Here is a 22,502-nt window from a genome sequence, read left to right as displayed (position 1 = left end):
TGGTTCTACTAAAAATAACTCTACATGTATTAATGGAGCTTCCAAGATGTGAAAGTAAATGAACACATTGACACAAACATTTATTTAACTTTATTTTAGTACCAAGCTGGGTGTTCATGTACACTCTAATGTGTCCCTTCATATCACCTCTGAAACAAGGACACTATTTAGCATATTGGGAATTCAGGTATGTTATCTTTTGCACTAAACTAATAAAAGAATTTCAAAATGCTTATTCCTGCTTGATTAAAAATATAACTGGATCTGTCAGTTTAGCAACATTTCTTTTCAGGAAGTGACAGTAAGGTCAATGTGAGAAATCTTACCAATGTGGGGTACTGTTTTTCCTAAATTAATTTCAAAATTTAAGATATCCTCAGTAATTTTGTTGAGAATGTCATTCTTTCAGGCATAAAAGGCCTTCAGATTACTGATTATCCCACTTTCAACATGGCTAGTATCAATGGAGTACAATACATTTTGATTAAAAATGAACCTATTTCATTTCAGCTAAATCAACTAAACACAGTGAAACAGTTAGATTCCACCCTGTGCTCATCCTCTGCTGAGCACTCCCTGAGAGCTTTTCACAGTAGTCAGGGTTATGGTACAAAGTGATTGAGTGACTTGTCAAACATTACAGGCCTAGTAGAGGCCCATTTACATACAGGAGCAAGACCTATAAACTCCCAGTTTTGTACTTTATCCATCTGACCATGTTTCCCTACACTTCAGAAGAGAGAATCAAAATGAAGATGAATTCAGAAAAAAAAAAAAGAAAAAAACCCAAACCTCCTATCTTTACCAAACCATTTTGTAGCTACTCCTTTCCCTTGCAAATGTATGTAAGATAGCTATATGTGACTTCCAGTGTATTACTTCCATGATTAAATGCAAGTGTTTTACATGTGCTTTTAGATATGCATGCATTTTGAATATTCTGGAGGTCATTCAAGAGCAGATCAGATATATACCTAAACACAGACTTAATATTTCAGGGAAGTGACAGCAGTAAAGCCCAGTTTTTATAAACCTAAAAATAATTTAAGAAATATTTTGCTAGAAATGTTCTTTACCTGTTTCCAGTTTTACTTCATGGAATACAATGAGAAACAAGACATGCAGAAATGGTTGTTTGCCTTTGTCACTCAAATCCTAACTTACTGGGAGGCTATGTCTCTATTGTTTCTGAGCTCCTATCATAAAAACTAAATAAATAGAAATCAATTTAAGACAATGAACTTTAAAATTTACTTTCCCCTCAGTATTCTAAAGTGGCACATCTAAGTCGGCAAAGTTTTAAATAATGGAAGTCAGTGAAGCCTAAATCACACACAATAGTGAAAGCTGAGATGCGAGATGGAGATGAAATCTAAAAGCTAATTAAATTCAACAAGAGCCTCTCAAAGGCAACATACCAGCTTAGCCTCCCATGCTAACATTCCGTTTTGAAGGGTGCAGTAAATGGAGGGCCTTTCATGGCTGCAGATTTCACAATATGATCCACCAGCTAAACCTGAGAGGGGAGAGAAAAAAAAGATTAGATGCATGGATTACTGTACTGAATAGATGCCAAGGCCAAGATAAAAAGAATAGATAAGTTAGGGCTTCTGAGGAGCTAAATTTGAAGCCAACCGGCAAAACGGATTGAACTTTATTACCTCAAGTCACTGAGAAATTCCCTAGACAGTTGGATGTAATTTGAAAAGGTCAGAAAAAAAATTTCCTTCACAGTATTATTGCTTCATGCTTTAAGGGTGTGCGATTGTGAGATGCCAGCTCTAATCATTTTTATTGACTTGCTCTAGAGAGACAGACAGATGCGGAAGGAGTCACGACAGACAGATAAGTCATACCCTACCTTTGTTTCCAGTTTTAAAACATATCACACACTATTAGGTATGTTTTAATGCTAATCATTTCATTTTATCCTTTGTCATATCTGAGAAGAATTTCCTTGTTTCTCTAAGACAGCACAGAAGGGGGAAGGGAGGGAAACTCTGCATAACATTGGAAACCTGCTACAATTTTTTGTATTTGATCTGAGCATTCATTGAATTCCATGTGAATCTGAAATACATAACTGAAATTCAGTAAGCGTAATAGGATTTTCTAGACATTTTTAGGTATGCTCAGTTGATTTTTTTTTCACCTAAAGGGGAGCAGATCTTACTGAATAGATTATAGGAATGACCTTCACAATACTGACAGTACAAGCTTTATTACCAGTGTGGCTGTCTTGGGAAAAAAAACAACATACAAAAAACCTCATGAAGAAACAGAAAACAAACCAACCCCAATTAAAGGCATTTAATTCTCTGACTTAGCATTCACAGATGCTTGTAATCAAATAAGAACATTTGCTAACATTACACTTGCAGTCAATTTTTTTGTCATGCAATTAAAATCAAAAGAGATTTAAGAACACAAAAGAAGAATTATGCAACCCAACCCCTGGAAAATTTTAATTAACATTAGATTTTCTTTTGCTCTTTCTTTCATTCATAATACAAGCATATGCATTCCATGTATCCTGACCCTGAATGCACTGCAGAGGTAATTTTAATGGCCATTAAAGTACAGCTCTGTGACTTTCTCTACTGTATTTTGTTTATGCACCCCTCCTGTAAGCTGACTAAACCTGTTTCTACTTGGATAAGAAAGCCATCTCCATATGGTCATACTCCCTCCCTTCAAGCCCTGTACATCAGAGGGTAACATAAAATTGTAGCAGAAGAGTTGCATATATATATTCGCTCCTCCAGAACTTTATACCTCTGGAAGGAAGTCAGAAACAAACTGCTTAGCTGCAGCAAAGAACAAAAAGCACCAGGAATTGTTCCACTAATGGCAGCTCTTACTTTCAACTGAAATTGACTCTTTCCGACAGAGAAGATGCATGGATGATTTAAATGTGACACTTTCTTCTACAATTTAGGAAGCTGTTGAAAGAAGAGAAGTGCACCTGTATTTATGGAAAAGGGGCTTGGGAGATGTAGTCACTTACTAGATTTGCAACAATTGATTTAGACTCTACTACTCTTACTTTTTTGATCAGATTCCCACTGTCACCTTCAAGATGATGCTGAAACTAAAACAGGAATTTAGTTTTCTAAGATCACAGATGTGTAACTATAGAGGAACCCTCCAGCTTCTGTGGCAACATGACTACATTGCGATTTTCATTCCCATTTTTTCCCAACAGAAGGAGTGACAGAGAAATTAAGTTCTGGCATCCTCCTGACCTAAGCTCAAAGACGAACTCATGTACCCTGTCAATCTTTTTGCCCAAAAAAACCCCTTATTTGTCATGAAAAAATATTTGCTCAAGACACAAACATTTAACGTCGGAACTCAGTTTTCCTAAAATACTCCCACATCAACATATTTTGATGCCATTTTCAACACAGTAACATCATTCCATGTTTACAAGACCCCCACTACCTTTGCTACCGTTCCTTTTTTTTCCCTGTCTCCTCAAGGGCAGCACATGTTAGCAGACAAGTAACTTAAACTCTAATTCATTGTACCACATGTAGAAGGGGTAGATCTTTAAAATGTTCCATAACACGTGTGAGAAGCTGATCCTATCTAATCCTCACAAACAGGTGACAACACTCTCCACCTTTTTATAGCACTTTTTATGATACTGTTTGCCTCCCATGTGATTATTAGCCATGCTGATGGTAAAATTGCACAAAATTCAAAGTATTGCTAACATGAACTGTAACAATAGGTTTAGTTAACCACTGAAACAGTTTGCTCAGAAAGGTGAGACATTTTCAGTTACTTCTAATCAGTATTTCAATTTAAACAATATTCTCACAGTTTAACCGTGAGTTGTTTGGTTAGGTGCAGGAATCACACTTCTCTCCAGCCTTTTAGGTCTAAAGCATTGTGATCCAATTGGAATGCCAGTTGGTGTAACAGGATCACACCAGTAGGATGTCTTATATTCTGTCCTTCTGTGTGTGACCAGGAGACTGCAACATTTATATATTCAATTTGAAAATGAAGATCTCGCAATTCTGTGTCCCAACAATGAAAGAAATTGTAGGTGCCTTTGTCTTGTGAACACTAGATTACTGAAATCCATTCAGCATGTGATGTTAACCAATTCAAAAAACATGAATCCAAACAGTATTTTTTTTCTACTGGAAGCCCATAGCCATAAGAGCTACAAGACAGGTATTCCCTGCAAGGTCTTTCACTTGAATGAATTGTCCCCTTAACTTCTGATACAAAGCCCCGCCTCCCCAAACAGCTGATAACAAAGGAAAATGCCTTTTGTCTGTCCTGACTCCAGCCAGAGTCCCCACAGGACTAGAGGGAGGGCTGCATTGTCATGTTTGTTTTACCAAGACTAGATGTTGCCCATGTATTCTTCAATTTTGTTCTGACCAGCAGACATGCCTAGGCTGTATCCCTAAGAGGAAAAAATCCAATCGAACAAAAAAACCCACAAAAACTAGAACAACAAAAAGCTGGCTTGAGAGCACGCCCCAGACACAATCCGAGTTTTAGATGAGCTCCAGCATCTCTTCAATCTACAGAAGACCATGTTGCTCACATACACAGTTCACACAAAAGAATTAGGTAACTAATTAGGAAGAAATGATTGAGAGATGGATATGAGTATCATTATTAACTCCAAAAAGCAGTGTTAGGTGGTGGCTACCAGTTTTAGTACTTCCATGTGCTCCAACAGGTGCACATTCTTTATGAATGTGCACCTGCTACTGGAAAAGGCTGGTGAGCTTCTTTGTTTGTGTTCTTTTTGGTTATGCCTTTTTTTTTATTAAGCTCAATATAAAAAGTTTCTCAATGAAGACATAGAAAACATTGCAGTATCTTACACCATACTGGGGCAGCTAAACCTGTTTTGATTCTCAGAATAGGTCCCAAATATTGATGGTCCTAAAGGTTTTTTTCCAACTTAATGACTGATTCTTTGTCAGTTAATCACTTAGTAAACATTTGCTTTTTCTTAAAAGCTGCTCTGTGATGTGTGTAATTTGAAACTGTCATTTTTTGCTATACAGAAGAAATACAGCACTCTCAAAAAAGGCTGCAATACACTTAACTAGATGTAATGTTTATGTCTTGAATGGCAACTCATTCTTAAAATAAATTAGACCTTCTTAAAGACATAGAGAAAAACCCCCCACTTTTGGATTTACTATGAATAATAGTATATTTTGCCAAATTCTCTCATGTGAACGCTGATTCAGCTCCCAGCTCTAATATCATCACACTTAACATGCAACAAATTAGGTTTGAGAACAATGAAATGCAATTAAAATACTGTATGTACCGCAGCAGAAAGAGATAACATTTTATGTATGTTTAGTGGGAAGAAAGAAAAAGAAAATCCTTTCTTATTATTAAAGTTATAATGAAGGGGTCTCAAAAAATATACATAGGTACAGGAGGAATTTATAACTGATTTTTCCTCTCAGCATTTCAACTAGCAATTCAGTGTTGGTTGATCACATGGAGAATGAGAATCTAAACATTTGAATAATCAACAGTTGCTATCACTTGAATTCTTCCATCTTTCTAAGATGAAAAGTGAATATATATTTCCAATCAGCAGCTGTTTTAAAAGAATTCTCTGAAACAAAGTCCTTAATGATTTGGGCATTGCACATTGAACTTTAAGCCTTTCATCATTTTTCTGGAGTAAAATTTAAATCAACAGTCAGAAAGCATCTTTCTTCAGTGTATTGTTGAATCCTCTCCAAGTTGTACTTACTATAAATGACTATTTAATAAAACAATGTCAAATTTTGTACATTTTTTTCTTGTTATTAGAACAGGTTTTGGAACCCAGAATAGAATAAGTGAGCAAACTGCCTGGCTGTCCTACAAAAGTATAATGGAGATGCAGCCAAGGTTCTCCTCACGCTGTTTATATATGGTCAAGCAAATTAGAGTACATATAATGCAACACAGACATCACAGGTTCCTTTTTCAAATTTTGTATTCCTAATAGATGAAAGTCCTTTTTTAGGCCTCAGATTTCACTCTCAGTAAAGTCTCTGTGGATTCTACTCCAAAAATTTAATTCTAAAATAATTTAAACCTAGTGGCTTTGGTAAGAAAACCTCTTTTTAAGGCCAGACTTTTTTAACATCTACCATGAATTTAGGCATTCAATCATTTCTTTAACAGAGTTTTGGAGGACTGCTTTTGGCTTTACATCCTGACAGAGCCCTGACCCATCTCCAGCCACATGAAAGCTAGAAAGGAGTAACATGCACTTCCTTTTGGCTGAATTCCCTTTCTTGTCAAGTGAAACCAACCTTTCAATTACATAATATGTACATATAAGTAGGTATATATCTATAAATACATCATATACTACAATAAAGCCATTAGTGAATGGTCAGGACCAAGAAGTCATTTTACTTTGTACTGTACAAGCTAGAGTGGATGCACCTGTTGCCTTGAAAGTCGTCCTTTGAGTTAAAAACTACAGTGTTTTGATTATTTTGTAGCTGTCCACTGCAGCCTTCAAACATTTTAGTATTTTTTCACTTACAACATATTTGTCTTTGACAAACAACCACAACAGTTAAAGTGGTACTATTTATGTATTTATGCCTCTCTTCTATGTCATGCTATTTATAAGTTGTTTTGTTTTTTTTTTTTTTTCCCTTTATTTGTACCAAAATTGTACCTGGAGCCCTCAGCTCCTTCTAGCACAGACTACAACCCAACAAATTCTTCCCTTTCCTCCCTCAAAGGCCTTATAGCTGAATTTGGAAATGAAAGAGAAACAAAGTGACTTGCCTAAAATCTTTCTTTTATCTCTCCCTCACACATCCATGAATTTACAGGGTTGGATTTTTTCTGAAGAGATGGAAGAGACCTCATAGAGAAATATGTTGAACAAGTGAGGAATCAAAGTTCATAATGCAATGAGGAAATGAGGAAAGAGTTGATATTGTGCATAACATTTTGGAGCATGCTGACATTGTTGAAGGCAGACGCGAATTGTATAGGTGCAAAAGGAAAAGGATAATCAAAGTAAAAAGATTTAAAAGTTACACAATCCTAAAAAAACAAAAAAAGGGCTAGGTAAAATAATGTGAAGATTTGATTTTACACATCTGAGAGCTCATGTGCTTGGAAAGAAGTATTTTGTTGCACTGGGAATTTGGCCGAGTTTTCTTCCTTCTTTCCAATAGTACAATTTCCATTCTTACATCCAGAGAGAATATTAACATAAAAATAGTCTCTGATTTAAACAGTCTAATACTGCTCTGGAGACTAATAAGCATACAGATAATTTTCACCTAAGAGAAAAAGAACTTTGTAGGCTGTTTGGAAAAAGACACCAGCAATTGTTGGAAAATGCTCCAAATGCCCCAAAAATGATCAACCAAAGTGGAATTGTCAAGAAAAAGATGAGAGAGATGGTGAGAGTTTTGATAAATTTTCTGTGTGATCTTTACAGTCATTTTGACAGGCTATGCATTTGTACGTGCACACACGTGAGTACGCCAAGATGGAAACACGCTTTATTGTGCAAACAGCTTCCAGACAGGCCTTTTCACTACTCTAAATGTACTTCAGCATATTTTTATCTGGTCTTGCAATTTTCTTTCTGAGAACCTATAGGCTTGGAAAAGCCATTACTCAAAAATACCATATTTTATAGTCAATATTCACCCAAATGAAATGCTCTATGTTTATGGCAACATAAAAATGCCACACACATATTGGTTCATAACCACCACGCAAGCATCATTCAGTGCATACATACAAACTCAGGAAAGAATTAAACTAAATTCAAATACTCATAATGTTTGTTCTACTTCTCAGTTTGCACAGCTGACAATTGAAACATGAAATGGTTCATTAATAGACATTCTAACATAAGAAAACTTACTATCTTACTCTGAGGCTTTATTCATTGCATGGCAGTTCTGTCTGAAACAGGAACTGGCCCAAAGTATGAACCTCATAGGTTCACACACATGCACACTCACACAAACACACACGCAATATCTACCAGAAGAAAGGGTTGCAGCGTCATTGTCATCAATGATGAGGAATGTAGATGGAGGAAACACATTAATAAATGAGGGACTGTTGAGGAGAGGTAATAAGAACAAAGCTATGCGAGGTTTAAAAGAAGACAAGAACTCTCTATTTAATGTTATTGACAAAGAACCTAATAGAGTTACCTAAGAAAGGAGTTTATTCACATAGCTTGAGTCTTCCTTTCTGAGCACAGACATGGAAAACAACACACCAAGCAGAGTATCTCCAATGTGGCAGAAAAGACAGCACTGACCTACTCCACTTTTCCTTCTCTTACTATCTTGTATAGTTTTAGATAGTTGAAAGTAATTTTAGATTAAAAGCAGATTGTTTCTAACTACTGTAAAGAAATACAACAGGAACAATTTAGTCGGTAATGAAGACTAGAGAAAAATTTGGGAAATTTAATTTAGAAGTAGAATTAACAAAGACCAGTGATATAAAAAATAAATTTTTAGTTATCAGCCTTGATTTGATGGAAGTTTTCAGAAAACATAGAGTTACTATACTTGCCCTCTTTATGTACATATGGTGGTTTGAAATATAGACATGAAGTAAATTAATTAATGAAAAAATGAAGGTTGAGGATGAATCTGAGCAGAAGAGGCATTAGAGCATCTACCAGGGAAAAGCATATGGAAAAGTTCACACACAAAGTGAGTGTGATTCTGTGATAGCATAGAAATAGTTGATCAAGTAGGAGTTTGCAAGACTTTTTGAAATCCACACTGACACAAGACACTTAGGAAAAGATATTCACCGTTGGTGATAGCAATTCCAGATGTTTAGAGTAGCCCAGTGGCATAACACACTTTGGTTTTGCCTTTCAAAGGTAGAAGAACTTTTTTCAGGGACACAGCAGTACTCACACATTATTAGAAAGAAATAGCAATTGCAATATAATAAAGACCAAACTAAAACTCACGGTCAGCCTAAAGATCTTTAAGTAGACCAGAAATATGACCAACGAGAAAAATAAAAATTACCCAAATTTTGTACCAAGCACAAGGAGAAAGGGACAGACATGAAAGAGAATCAGGGGAAATGATGAGGTGAGGTACAGTGGCAGTATAGAAACAGAGTGTATGGAAAGAGGGCTTCGGTGGATCGATGCCGTGTTTCTCCCACAGGGTCCCTCGTGGACACGCTCAGGCGGCGCTCTGCCAGCACCCTCGCGTGCACACGATCTCACCTTCGCAGGCAGCCGCGAGCAGCCACTCACACACACAGTCTGTGCACGACCCGCAGAGGCGAGAGGGGTTCTCTGCACGCAGTTCCAAGGGGTTTAAGGAAACCAACACACCCGGAGGAAGCAGGGACAAAGAACCAAGAACGACACGTGCAAGTGATTTTATCCCAAAGGGCTCCGGGGTGGGCAAAGCATCAGAAGCCAATGGTCTGAGGGCCAGGGGGCAGAGGCAAGGGTGAGTGACATAACAGGAGCCAATGGGAGAAGGGATGGGAGGGGGAGAGAGTTAGGGATCAGTGGAATCTTGGTAAAGAGAGAACTTTCTAGCACAGAGGTTTACAGAGAGACCACCTGCAAAGCAATGTGGGGGTGGTAAAGTGGACTTTGCCACTGCAACAAGAGTGAACATAAAAGTAGCAACTGGACTATAAGGAGAAGGGGGACACAGAATCTGGAAGAGACTGGAGAACTTCACTTCTGGCAGGGTCCTGAAGGTATTTTTAAACAGGGACCCTTCACACCAATGGATACTTCGAGATGGAACATGAAAGAGAAAGAATACGTAATATATGCTTCTCTTCTCTGAGGGGAATATTAATTGCTTAATGTTATGGAATGAACTTCAAAAACAGACAACATTTAATTGTGCAATAGATTTAGACTAAAACTGAATTTAAAAAACTCAAGTGAGTAACTGAGCTGTAAGTTATTTTCTGAAAGTGAACATGTTCCTGTAAACTTAAAAGACTACTTCAGAACACATCAGATCTCAAAAACTTAACAATGAAAATTATAATAGAGATGAAAAATGTCAAAAATCATCTATAAAAGCAGAAGATGCTTTTTGACTTACACTCTATAAAAGATTCCCCAGTGCAGCAACAGCAGTCTCCTTGTTTTGAGAAGTTCCTTGACAAGTCAAAGAGGTAGCCTACGGAGCCAAAACTGACACATTAATTGCTTGGAAGACCAGAAGCATTGCTCTGATTCTGCAACCGAAAAAAACCCTGGAATCCACTGGAAACATCCGAACAGAGGGGATGAATCTATATAGTCACTCAACTCATTCACAGAGCAGAAACCAAGACAGCACAGTGCCTCATCTTTTCTTCCAAGTCAACCCTGTATGACAAGATTTACAGTAATGGGGACTGCAAAATAAAAGCCCAAAAGCATTTAAGGAGGAGATGAAGAGAGAATTTCTGCATTAGCAACAGGTTGGCCTTTCTGTTGCAGAAAAAAAAAAGTGAAATTCAACATAAATGGTTAAGTAAGAAGCAAGACAGATAAGTTCAAATCAAAGATACATATAAAGAGTGCTAGAAACCATTTCCATACTTAGATGGGCTTTTCCCTGACCAGAGATGTAACATCACTACATGATGTGGGAACATAAAATCTGCAAAGGTGGTGCTGAGTGAGGAAGAGGAATCCCCTTTTCTTTTATTCCTCCTTGGTTCACATCTGCAGTTCAGGTTAAGTATATTTCATGAGAACCAAATCTTCTGGATACTTCAGATCTTTTTCTGAGGGTGCTTACATCCATAGCTTTCAAATGTGCTTTAAAACATTTCACTTCAAGCAGACCAAAAATGATCTATTTTCCATAGGAATTTGGTGACCACTCACATTTATTGATGCAGAATTTTTTGAGAAATAAAAGCAAAATAGGCAATTAGTCATGACACTATGTTATTTTTTCCCGGCATGATTTTTTGTGTCATTTGAGGGTTGAATACAGAGCTCATAAGTATTTATTTATCATTATTTGGTTAATTTATGCTTAAACTAGTTAATTTTGTAACTAAAGAATTATATAATCTTAAAAATGCTATTGCATCTCTTTACTAAGCAATTCTGTACAAATTTTTAGAATGCATAGTTGGGGCACAGCAGTGTTGGGTGTCAGAAGATACCAAACACACCTTTACATTGTTGAATGGAAACAAGAACCTGTTGAAATGCTAAGTCAACTTTTGCAGCTGTTATCATATAGATGCCCTGAGTAACAGCTGACTGCTGCCACCAAGATTCTGGCCTGAACTTCTGTTTTAAAGGCCAAAAGCAAATACTGCAGTCTTCTTTTGCACTGATTTTGCTCTCAAACAATGGTTGAGTAAAGGTCAAAGTTTGGAGAGATTTTCTGTGCCAAGTGTTATCTTTCTTTAAACCTTTATGTGGAAGTTGCTACTTTATTTTCTATGGAAAAAAAGGCCTTGATAGATTCTTTTAAGCTATGGGTTAATCCATTCTTTCTTTCATGTACCAGTTTATTTGAAAATCATCAACTGCCCAATAGATCTTGTCTATGAATCTTTTATTCCAGAAATTTGCTAGTGAGAGCAATGTCTGGATGGAAATTTTCATGATTTTTTCAAGCTCCATCTTAAAACTAGTTTGGATTTGTGTGTCTTCTGTGGGAACCCAGAATGCAGAGAATATTTCTCTGCCTGTTTTGAAGGGTTTTACCCCCCTAGACAGCACTGTTTTTGGCCTTTGTCCATGGGAAAATTTGCCTAGCCTCTGGGAAGAATTTGAATCTACAATGGTGTGAACTAGGTGATAGAATACTATGTGAGATTATCACTGGGTGAAAAATTTAGAGTTTTTAGCTCTATTTGCATAGTAAATAGATAAAAGCAAAAAACTTCAAAATGGAGGATTGTTGTTCTCCAAACCTTCTTCTTCTACTACTCCATATTCTGCAGTAGAAGTAGTTTGGGATGATTGGATAAAGAATTCCACAGTTCCTGTCTACGTGATTTAGGAACTTGTTGGACATTGGTAAAAAAGTGAAAATATCTTGCGTTTTAAGTTTTCATTGGGTAATTTACCTTTAAAAAGGCTGTGAAATCTTGCTAAGTTGTCTTCTTTCTGCATTCCCTGCTCTGTGCTATGTCTAGGCCACGCCAGTGGCTTGTACTCCTTAGATAAGAAATAAACACCTGTCTGGAGACTGAGAAGCATGAAGTCCCATTCGCCTCCTTTTTTCTCCTGGCAAAAATCTGAATGTCTCCCCCATCACAGAAGACAACAATTAATAATGTGGACAGAGTTATCTTCCTCTTTGCCTTTCTGTGTTCCAGCAGTTGATGCTTCTCTCTCTCTTTCAGCTACTCCTTGCATAAAGAAGTCAAGCTCTATTGAGGGTGGTGAAGTACTTGACATTAAATGGTCTGGTGTAACATTTTATGACTCACAGCTCCTGATGAATGTGATTTATTAGGGATAAAAGCTTTTTCCTAGGTCAGATGTCTGGACTGAAGAGACAGTTCATTATAGAGGATCACTCATATTTAGCAATGTAATAGAAATGAAGTGATTTTTTTATCATAGGTGTCCAAATCTGACTTGCACCACTACTGTTCTCCTCTTCAGCCGGAGTTAATTGTCAGCTGAACAATGAATGTACCTGGGACTAATTTATTTAGGAATATGTTCCATCTGTAAAGCCTCCACTAATGGAGTACAAGAGGCCATGACTAAAGGACTCAGGTATAAAGTTTAAGACCTTAGATAATTACTTGCAGAAAATATCATCAGCTCCACATGCCAACTTAACAAAAAAACCAGAACTATTGAACCTTCTGAAAAAGGGGTATTGTGTTCCCAAAACTAAAGTGACCAGAACAGTTTCTATTCACCATAACTGTGGAATAACAGAGGCAAAAGAAGAAAACAGATTCCAACCAATTCAGACCAAAACATCTGACACTTTTTATAACTATAACCGTAGCTACCTACATTGAACCAGGACCACTACAAATATCTTGAGAACGTTTTTGAAAGAACTTTCCATATAAGATAATTAGAACATTACAACTCTAATTATTATTTTGGTACTAATAGGTACAGTACTTACAACCCTTGCTTTTCATTTTGTCAAGACATTGAGGGTAAAGCTTCTGATGGAATTACTGAGTTTCACATGGGAGGTGACCTCTGATTACTTAAGCTCTGAAGCAAAAGAATAAATGGACTGAAAACTGGACATACGCTGTATGGTGGCTGATCTATATTAAGAACACTTACACTCTAGATATTCTTTTGTACTACTTTAAGACTTATTTACAGTTTTGCATCCAACTGAACTACTAAGAGGAATTAAATGCATAAATGGAATACCTTAATCTGGGCTGTTCTAAATAAAATCAAGAAACTAAATTTTATTTGTATTTCACTGCACAGATTAAAGTGGTTAAAAGCCTTTCCATGACAATCTGATACATGCAGCCCAACTGTCCTCTTATACACAAAACTGATTTTTTTTTAATTCTTGCAAAAGGAGAAATCTCTGTTGTTGCAAAAGTTCTGTTAATGAGATCTGTTATTTGGTTCTATTCCATTTACTATCTAGACTTATTAAATTTGCAAAATAGCTTGTTTATCTTCATTCTGGGAAAGTAGGTGCCTATAATTTGCAAATATGTTGGTCAAAAATAGACCACTTAGATGTTCTTGGCTGGCACATTGTCAATGCACACAATGAGAGAGGCTCCCTCCTCTCTCACACACACACACACACACACACACTTCTTTTTCTCTCACATACACACACTCAAAAATGTATCCAGTGGAGTAAAATATTCACATTAATACTGGAAGTGATGGAGAAGAACCCCGGTCGACATCCCATCTGGTCCCTTGAATTAAATTTAGAATTCATATGTAATATAGACATTTCTGTCTGAATATCATAAAGCCCTGACACATTCAGGCTTTCATTAAAAAGCTCTGAGATGTGACTTGAATAACAATCTGTCTTAGCTAATTAGTATTTTCAGTTTAGCATATTCACTTTCAAACGTATTGCTGTTTGCACATGGTAATTTAGGTAAACAGAGCCCATCCACAGCTGCATCAATTAACACTGCTAATCAAAACTGAATTCAGGTAATTAGGCACATTTATGCAAAAAATGTGTAATTTGTGGGGAAAGCTAGATCCTTCAGTAATATTTCAATAAGTAGGGGTCTCTTTTTGCAAATAAGGCAAGAATATAATGGTAAATCAGCTCTAACATATACATGATACATAGTCAGTCACAAATATCTAAATTAAATCTTACTAATTGGTCTGTATTTTCAGAAATTTGACTATATTTTTTTCAGATAAATGTTTTCTTCAGTGTTTCTACTTGAAAGAGTGGATTCATTTTTGACAGAAGCTTTAGTGATTTTAAAAGTTAATGTTCCCTGAAGTGGTTTTTGAACTGTTGAACATGATAGTCCAACTTTTTCTCATTTTCAGACAAGAAAACTTTAATGAGAAAGGCCTCAAATTAAAAGTTTTATTTCTTCAAAGAAGGTGCATTTTGGTTTACTTTAAAGAAAAGCTAGAAATTTCTACCACCATCCATTTCAAGAATGTAAAGTAGTAAATACTTCAAAAATATTCAGCCTTGACCTACAAAGTTTCACATCCTTCCCTTTCTCTCACCCAACCCAAAATTTGAAACCTTTCAAAAACTACAAAAAAACCCAAACCCAAACATTTCAGCAGTGTAAGAAACTGCATATTCATAAGAGAATTTTAATTTCTATTGAAATGGAATGAAGGAATGTTCATTGAAACATTATACTCCACGAGTTTTCATATGCAGCTATTCAAGTTATTCAAATTCAATTCTCTGTTACACACACTTTCAGAAAGCTACACAAGTCTGATGAAAAAGAAATGCAATTATCAACTTGCAGCTAATTTTCTATGATGAAAAGAAATACCTAGGAAATTGCTTTTTTTTAATAGAAGCCTAAAATCAATCTAGTTTTTTTGTATCTTCTCCCCGATTTTACGCTAACTCTGGGGGGGAAATACGCAATACATTTTGTGCAGATTTACAACATGGAATATAGAGCTTCTGCTAAAAACATCATTGTGAAGAAAAAGAATTCATTACAACTTTAAGGTCTAACCCTATGGAGCTATTGAAATTGCAGTTTCTTTTGCCATCATACGTAATGCAATGCATATCTCACTACTCAGAAACTCTTCTTTATATAGAAAATTGCAGTTTGTTCCCTTATAAAAATATTTTTTAAATGCTGCAGTTAAAATGGCCTTAAACGTTCAATTTTCATTTAGCTATTGGCTGAGTAGCATATTGAAAGAATATTGAAATGACAAGGAAGAAGAAAAATAAAGCCTGTGGCAGGAATAAAATTCTGAACTATTTTCTTTTCAAATAATCATAATGACTACTGCTAATGTTAGAAATGCTGAAAAGATAATTTCTAAACAATTATCAGACCAGCCTAGAAGTATATGCAGTTTGCTATGCCATTCTCACTAGGAGCAATGGTGGGGGCAAACAAGATTTTAACTGCATCTTTTTTCTGGGGTTTTTTGCAAGAGAGAAACAGTCACCTATGTGACATATCACATGCTAAGCACCTTGCTGATCTCTCACGTGACTTATTAAAATTGACATACAGTGACGATCATCAAAACAATCTTATGTGACCTGTCTCTGAAAGAACCTGCGTGCGAAATGGTTTTTCAAAAGAGCAAAGCAGAAGTTGTAATGACTAACAGTGTTTATTTTGGATGTTGTAGTCTGTAGGAAGTGAGGACAGTGACAACATCCTAGCGCCCCCCTCCTCCACCACCCACATTGTTAGTATTTTTTTGGCTAAAGTAGTCAGATATAGTGTTCCAACAAACTTTCCAGAAATACTTTACTACACTGCCCTGTCTCTTCTGCCTGACTACCTCAGTAAATATAAGCAGACAGTTAGGAGAATCTCTTCACTGAACACGTATATATTTAGCATACATCATTACTTCATCATGAATTTTGCTGACGCACTGCCCATTTGAAAATTTGATATCATGCTGGAGTATCGTTATTTCATACAATTTGGAGCGGGTTTTTTTCTGTTTAATAAATGTATGGTAGCCATGATTTCCTTGTCTGTTATCAGCTAATACTATCTCAAAAAAGAAAATGCTATATATGAAGGTTGGCTGGTAAATAGGTGTTTCTGATACATGTAGCTCCATTTTTTTTTCTCTCCTGTATTTCCCTACTGTAAAATATGGAAAATAATTGAGGCATCTTTCTACTAAAAAAAAAAAACTTTAAAATTGGATTTTACATACCAATTACTGTTAATTAAAATATGATGGATATGTATGACTTTAAAAAATCTATAAATACTGTTTTCCTCAATTTAAAGAAAAGTTTTATCCTACTCCAAGCATTCAAGAGCATTCTAGAATTATAAGCAAAACAATAAATATTTAAATTTTGATTTATTTTCTCCATAGAGCATGCAACCCATTATTCATAACATAAAAACTGTTGAAATGCTTCATGTTCCAGGTGTTCATATGGTTAATTCAAGAACATGAATAAATTTTTAGTTTGAGAAAAGCAAAAGCAAGAGCTAAAAGCCAACAATTAGTACTCTACACCTTACATGAGGAGAAAAAGCTCAATAATTTGCAAATGTTGAAGAAAGCACTAGTTCCATAATTAAAAATCAGGCAGAGATCCTTTTGGCAAATGGATCTCTTTGTTAAACATCCCACTAATCCAAGCCTGAAGGTATAATTCAGTACCCAGGAGGATCCCCTCTATACTTTTGCCAGCTGTTCCATTTAGGTCACTCCACCACAAGTTTAGCTTTTATCTATTCCTCACTTTCTTCACTGGGTCCCAGAAGCAGCAACCTATCTCTCTGAAGACTGTTTAAAGTGTAAATGAAAAGACAAGACAGAAGTGAGCTGCTACCTCAGGGTCCTTAATTTCTGAACTGCAATTCCTTGGACTTCCCTACCTTGACAGATGCAATATGAAATCTTCCTAGATGAAGAGTGAGGAGATAAACTAAATACTGAATGCAGATGGCACATTCATTATCATTTTAATGCCTTACAGCTGCATGAAAAAAGAGGAAATTTTACTAGGCAGAAAGTCCACTCAAGACCAAACAGTTGTAGCAGCCCTTCTGCCCTTCAGCCCAATTCCCAGCACTACTGCTGTTGGCATGCAAGAAAAAGCCTTCAAAGAGCCATTTCATCTCTTCTCAGGTGGTCAGGGAGAGGTGGCTTCAAGGAGAGGAAGTAAAAAGAAAGAAAAAAAAAAAAAAAAAACCGAAAAGAAAAAAATCCATCATAGTCTGATCCAGTACAGTGTATGCCAAAGACCATGAAGAGTCCTAGGTGCAGACCGGACGCACTTGCCTCCCTCTTCTGGACTGGCAGGTGAAGGAAAGAGACAGTAATCCTTGAAGGACTTGTTTACACAAGTTAAACCAACCTCAAATAACAAAACTACTTCTAATTTACCATTATTTTGGTGCTTTTAACAAAAACGTAATTTCCTAACAAAAGCAACAAAAATACATGAACTAGATCCATTTATAATGGCTCTAGTCAGTGTAAATTTAAGCCCTCAGAGAGTCATTATAGTGCTCCAGAACGACTTTTAGACAGTATGCTGCTTTATAACAACACCCTGATCTCTTACTCTGCAAAAGTTAAGTGTAATTCATTATAAAACAAATCACTGCCCTGACATTCGTCTTCTAAATAAAAATAAAGAGTCAGACACTCTGGGAGGAATTCCTAAGTGTTCAACTTTTAATGAAAGATTTATAAAAAATGCAGCAAGCATATTGCTGAGGTCTTTCCAATTTAATATTAAGTAATAAAGTTTGCACGCACAGATAGGAACTGTAATGTGAAGCAGAATTATAAAATCTATTGGAAATTAACTTTCTAGATTTTTTAAATGCTGTTCAGGAGCATAGCCACAGCAACTGCGACAACCATCTGCAAGACTTTACACATGCAAGTACTCCCACAGGCTTTAGACAACTACTAAGATCATGTCCTGATCCTACCCATCCAGCATGATGTACTGACTACAGCCTAAGAAGCCACTTGTTCACACTTGTAGGAAGGATGGGAATCACAACCCTAAAGCAGCGCAGCAATTCACACACCTGCACTCACCCTGCACTGGAGGAAGTGCTCTGTCAGTCAAAAAGTACAGTTCTGCAAGCTCATACATCTGACTTTTAAGGATTAGGGAAAAGGAAAAAACAACTCAAAGAACAACATAGATACAGCTTTATTCCTAATTCTGCGATGGCTCGCCCAGGTGAGCAACCCATCTGCGATGAGCCGCCCTGTGAGGCTGGCCAGGGACCCTCACCTGTGTCACGCTGCCCCTGCACAGTTCAGCTGGCTCGAGGTCTGCACGAGCAGATAAAGCACATCCACAGCGACTCGCACTGCTTACCTCACTGATGCTTCCACGCGCTCCTGCCGGTATTCCCGCACGTGAAGGTTCATTGCAGGCAGCTGCTCCCAAGTTCGGCGTCCCCATGGCACGGCTGCTCCGGCGGGAGCGAGCAGAGCAAAGGCAGGTTGCCACTGGCTGGTTCTACCGCAGCCCGGCCGCGCTCTGTCTGCAATCACATCTCACTGAGTGCAAAACGAAAATTAAAACATTTTTTTCTCTTACACTTAGAACAGTATGCTGTATCATTCATGTTTGCATTTAAATTGGACAGAATAATTTACTACTGGCTTTTAATTTCAGAAGGGTTAATCACCTCAGCAAAGGTCAATCAAACTTTAATCTCCAATAAAATTGCAGTAGCTTCAGTCACCTGCAGGACATTTATTATATTCTTATTTCCATGCAAAAGGATGCATCACTAATCTTCTAATTCTTTACATTAGCACATTTGCCATTAACATTTTACTAAAATTATTAATTCCTCCGAAACTATTACAAGAGCTCATTTCTACACATCTCAGAAGATAATCCTGTTAAAAACCAGCCACATCTACTGTGACATTGCTTTAGTTGTCTGCTCTAATCCTCACAATCATTTGATACTCAGCCGAGTTCTAACAATGCACGAAGTCTCAATTACAGAAAATATTACAGGCTTTAGTTTAGAACAACAATATACTGTTTTAGTAACTTAATCTTCCCTATTGTGTGCAATCACAATTCTAATCTATTTTGTCACTATTCACATCATTTTCTATTCAAAACAAAATACAGATTTTTAATTTTGCTTAGCAGCTCTTGAAAAGCAATAATTTACAAGGATAACTTAAAACCTAAAATCCATTACTGAGGATAAGAATAATAATGATGATAGGAATATGTTTCTGGCCTGGAAAGAAGTATTTCCTCACAAAACAGAAGTCTCTTTTGGGGTAACCCATTAAAAAATAAAGAAATAATTTAAAAAGCAGCTTGTTCTTTCAATTTGGTCTACCAATTAAGAACAATTTATCTGCTATTAAATTGACTGAGAACTGCAAAATCTCTGAAAAATTCACATAAGCATTAGTTTTAAATTACCATTGCAATATCAGCTCAAAACGAGAAAATTATTTAACTCTGAACAGAAAATTGTCAAATATAAAAGAGCACATTCCCTCAAAAATGTTGAGTTTAGATAAGCATCAGCTATGCTAGCTACGCAACAATACATTCCTTCAAAGGTCTACTGTAACAATTCCATCTGAATACTCAGAACTAGTTTACCTGTAAAGAGACAGAGAAAAGCAACAGAAAACTCAGGGACAGCTCGTTACAGAACCGAAACACAATGCAAGCAATTCATTTCCCAAATCTTAGAAACTGCTACCAAAAAGTCAAAATTTATTGGGCAGAAAAATACTAATACCACCAAAATACATGGGTTTCCCTTATCCTCCTGCCATGGCCATATTAGCTCCTGTGAGAAAGAAATCTTGTGTCTATTTAAAATGGATTTTTTAGCCATAATAACATTTTGACATACCGTAATGTAAATAAACTGTTCTTTCCCATCCCAATATTTCCTTCTCTGTGTCTCTGTCTCTCTCTGTCTCTCTCCTCTTTTTGTTTTAATATATGGCACACAGACAGACACACGCCCCCGTCACTGTCAATATGCACACTCATTAGCAATATGTCAGGCTGGCATTTTCAACACACTCCAGAGCATAACTGAACTACCACACAGTGCACACACACACACGTTAAAATACAATTGCAGAGAAAAAGAGCTCAGTGGAACAATGTTTAACTTGGAAAACTGGGTAAACCTACAAAAGGAGTAAATGAGATTCTCAGGCACTATTTTACAAAGATGCTGTGAATTCCCAGCTAACAGCATCGATGCTTCTCTCTTTTCACACACACACAAACACAAATATACATCTACAAAAAGAGAGCATTTTAGCAAGACATTCTTACGCTGAATTACAGATGCAAGAACACCATTTTTTCTCTGTTTTTTGGGGGGTTTTTCGTATGCCTTATAAGTTACATTCTAACTTGAAGTAATGTATGAAAGAAATACTGCAAAACATAAACCCAAGCTGAACTACCTGTTCATAGAACATAGACTGTCCTTCCAGCTGAGAAAATCAGCCACGAAACAACTGCATCCACATTTTTTGCAAAAAGCATCTGGCAAGACACCGAAGACCACTTCGAAAGGGTGAGTACCACTAACTACAGTTTTGATTATTCACCTCTTGACGCATTGATAAAACATATTTCAGATTGCTATTGCAACTGCTTTAAAATACAACAGAATAGCTGCATGTGACACCCTGAAACGAAAGGTATCATCAAAGGACCACGTACTTCATTTTTCAAAAGAACATACAGTGGAAAAATGTATAGGGAAAGAAACATACCTTTAGTTATCCCAGTGAACGACTTTTCAGCACATCTACATAGTCCTGCGGCTCCACCAGTACAAAAGTCAACACTGCTGTGCTTGTGATCTCTGTGACAATGGCATCATACTGCCGGCAATTTTTTCGATTAAACTTCTCAGACATGGTAGCAACTTTGTTAATTATGATATTAGCCAGCTGGCAGGTACAATCAATCATCCACTGTAAGAAAGCCAGACAAAGAGACATCTAATCATTGCAACCGGAGCAGATAAATTTTGTTCCTTTCTTATACGTGTCACAGATTTTATCCCTCCTGACCCTCTACACAGCCATCGACTGTCAAATTTAGATTCAGCAAGCTCCCAGTTTTTCTTTATCCCTGCCTTAGATCTGAAACTCCTGGTTATCGGGAAGACAAGCGTCACCAGCTGTCTCAGAACAGGAAGGCAATCAGGTGAATAGTACTTATTATCTCTCATTGCCTTCTGAGGAGCAACAAGATTGATTTTGGACCAACAACACATCCAGATCTCAGGCACAGCAACTAAAGTGTCAAGTCTAGAATGGAGTGCATACATAAAGCTGACCTCAGCCTTCATTAATACTGCATACCAAAAGTTTGAGAGCTGTTCTTTTATAGCTTTGTTTTGTCTTGAGTTTTTTGGGGTTTTTCGATTGTTCTTCTTCCCCTAACAAAACTCTTAAATTTTTTTCTCCAAAGCTGCGCTGGATATTCTCTTATTCCAGGCCTCCTTCCCCCCACCTCAGAAAGACCAGGCAAGCAGACCGCAGCGTTACTCCAGGGACTCTGTTTCACAGTTGGGTAGTCTTAATTGGGCCCACAGAAGCAGTTAGCTACCATTAAAGGCTTCTCTGTATACATCTTCCTCCCAACTAGTCTGATCATACATAAAACCCCAAAGTGAAGCCTACGTGTGGAGAAGGTTAAACACTCAAATACGTTATAAACCCAAAATATAAGAGTATCCTAACAGAATCTGAGCTGACAGTGAATTTCAGCAATGGTCTAGAAAACAGGAATATATTTGGGCTTTTCACTTAGAGCAGCGTTAAACAATCATGCGCTCTTAGTGTAAGACATTTTTTTACAAACCAAATACAATGCAAAGTAGTGGAAGGTAGTTAATATGAAGTAGAAACAAAGGTTACAATAGAACAAAAGCCATCAGAATAATGCATTCTGGTACAAGAAACCCCACCGACTAACTTGATACATTTCGAAATGCCTGCCGACAGCTCCATTTAACAAGAGTATATTAATCAATGAATATAAATTTATAAGGACGTGCAAAAATTTTTAGGATCAGTTTTGGATTCTTGGTACATTGGCTGCCCTGGCACTTGGACCAAAGACTGTTTTTCCAAAACCATATCTCTTCAGACCAAGTGATCTTATGTTTACTTTGCCTTAACTGAAAGCTAGTTTAATATTTAAGGTGTATCCAGCAATACTGTCTCAATCATGAAGATGATTTTCTGGACTTTACAGCATAAAATTATCTGTTTTCACTAAAAACAATACACGTTTTCTTGAAAGTTTTCACATGCAATTTAGCTAACATTTTCACACTTTCTTGAAATGCAAACAGAA

At 36.7% G+C, this 22,502-nt stretch overlaps 1 long non-coding RNA gene across 4 annotated transcripts in view; it reads right to left on the bottom strand.

The window, feature by feature from the left end:
* Positions 1 to 22,502, bottom strand: part of LOC121663683 — a 77,144-nt gene that overhangs the window by 5,502 nt on the left and 49,140 nt on the right. For 2 of the 4 annotated variants that reach the window (XR_006015713.1, XR_006015714.1), the window contains exons 3-5: positions 20,906 to 21,109; positions 18,492 to 18,676; positions 1,419 to 1,516 (exon numbers count right to left, since the gene is read on the bottom strand). This is a non-coding gene — a long non-coding RNA (uncharacterized LOC121663683). Of the gene's footprint in view, positions 1 to 1,418; positions 1,517 to 18,491; positions 18,677 to 20,019; positions 20,107 to 20,905; positions 21,110 to 22,502 lie in introns of those variants that run through there. The other 2 variants (XR_006015716.1, XR_006015715.1) reach the window with 2 other exon arrangements.

This window comes from Corvus kubaryi, unplaced genomic scaffold (genome assembly GCF_017639235.1).
Source record: "Corvus kubaryi isolate FWS band 111438036 unplaced genomic scaffold, C.kubaryi_AGA036_p1.0 129, whole genome shotgun sequence".
Lineage (NCBI taxonomy): Eukaryota > Metazoa > Chordata > Aves > Passeriformes > Corvidae > Corvus > Corvus kubaryi.
Note: the sequence above shows the minus strand (reverse complement) of the source record. Positions and strands in the feature narration are given on the sequence as shown.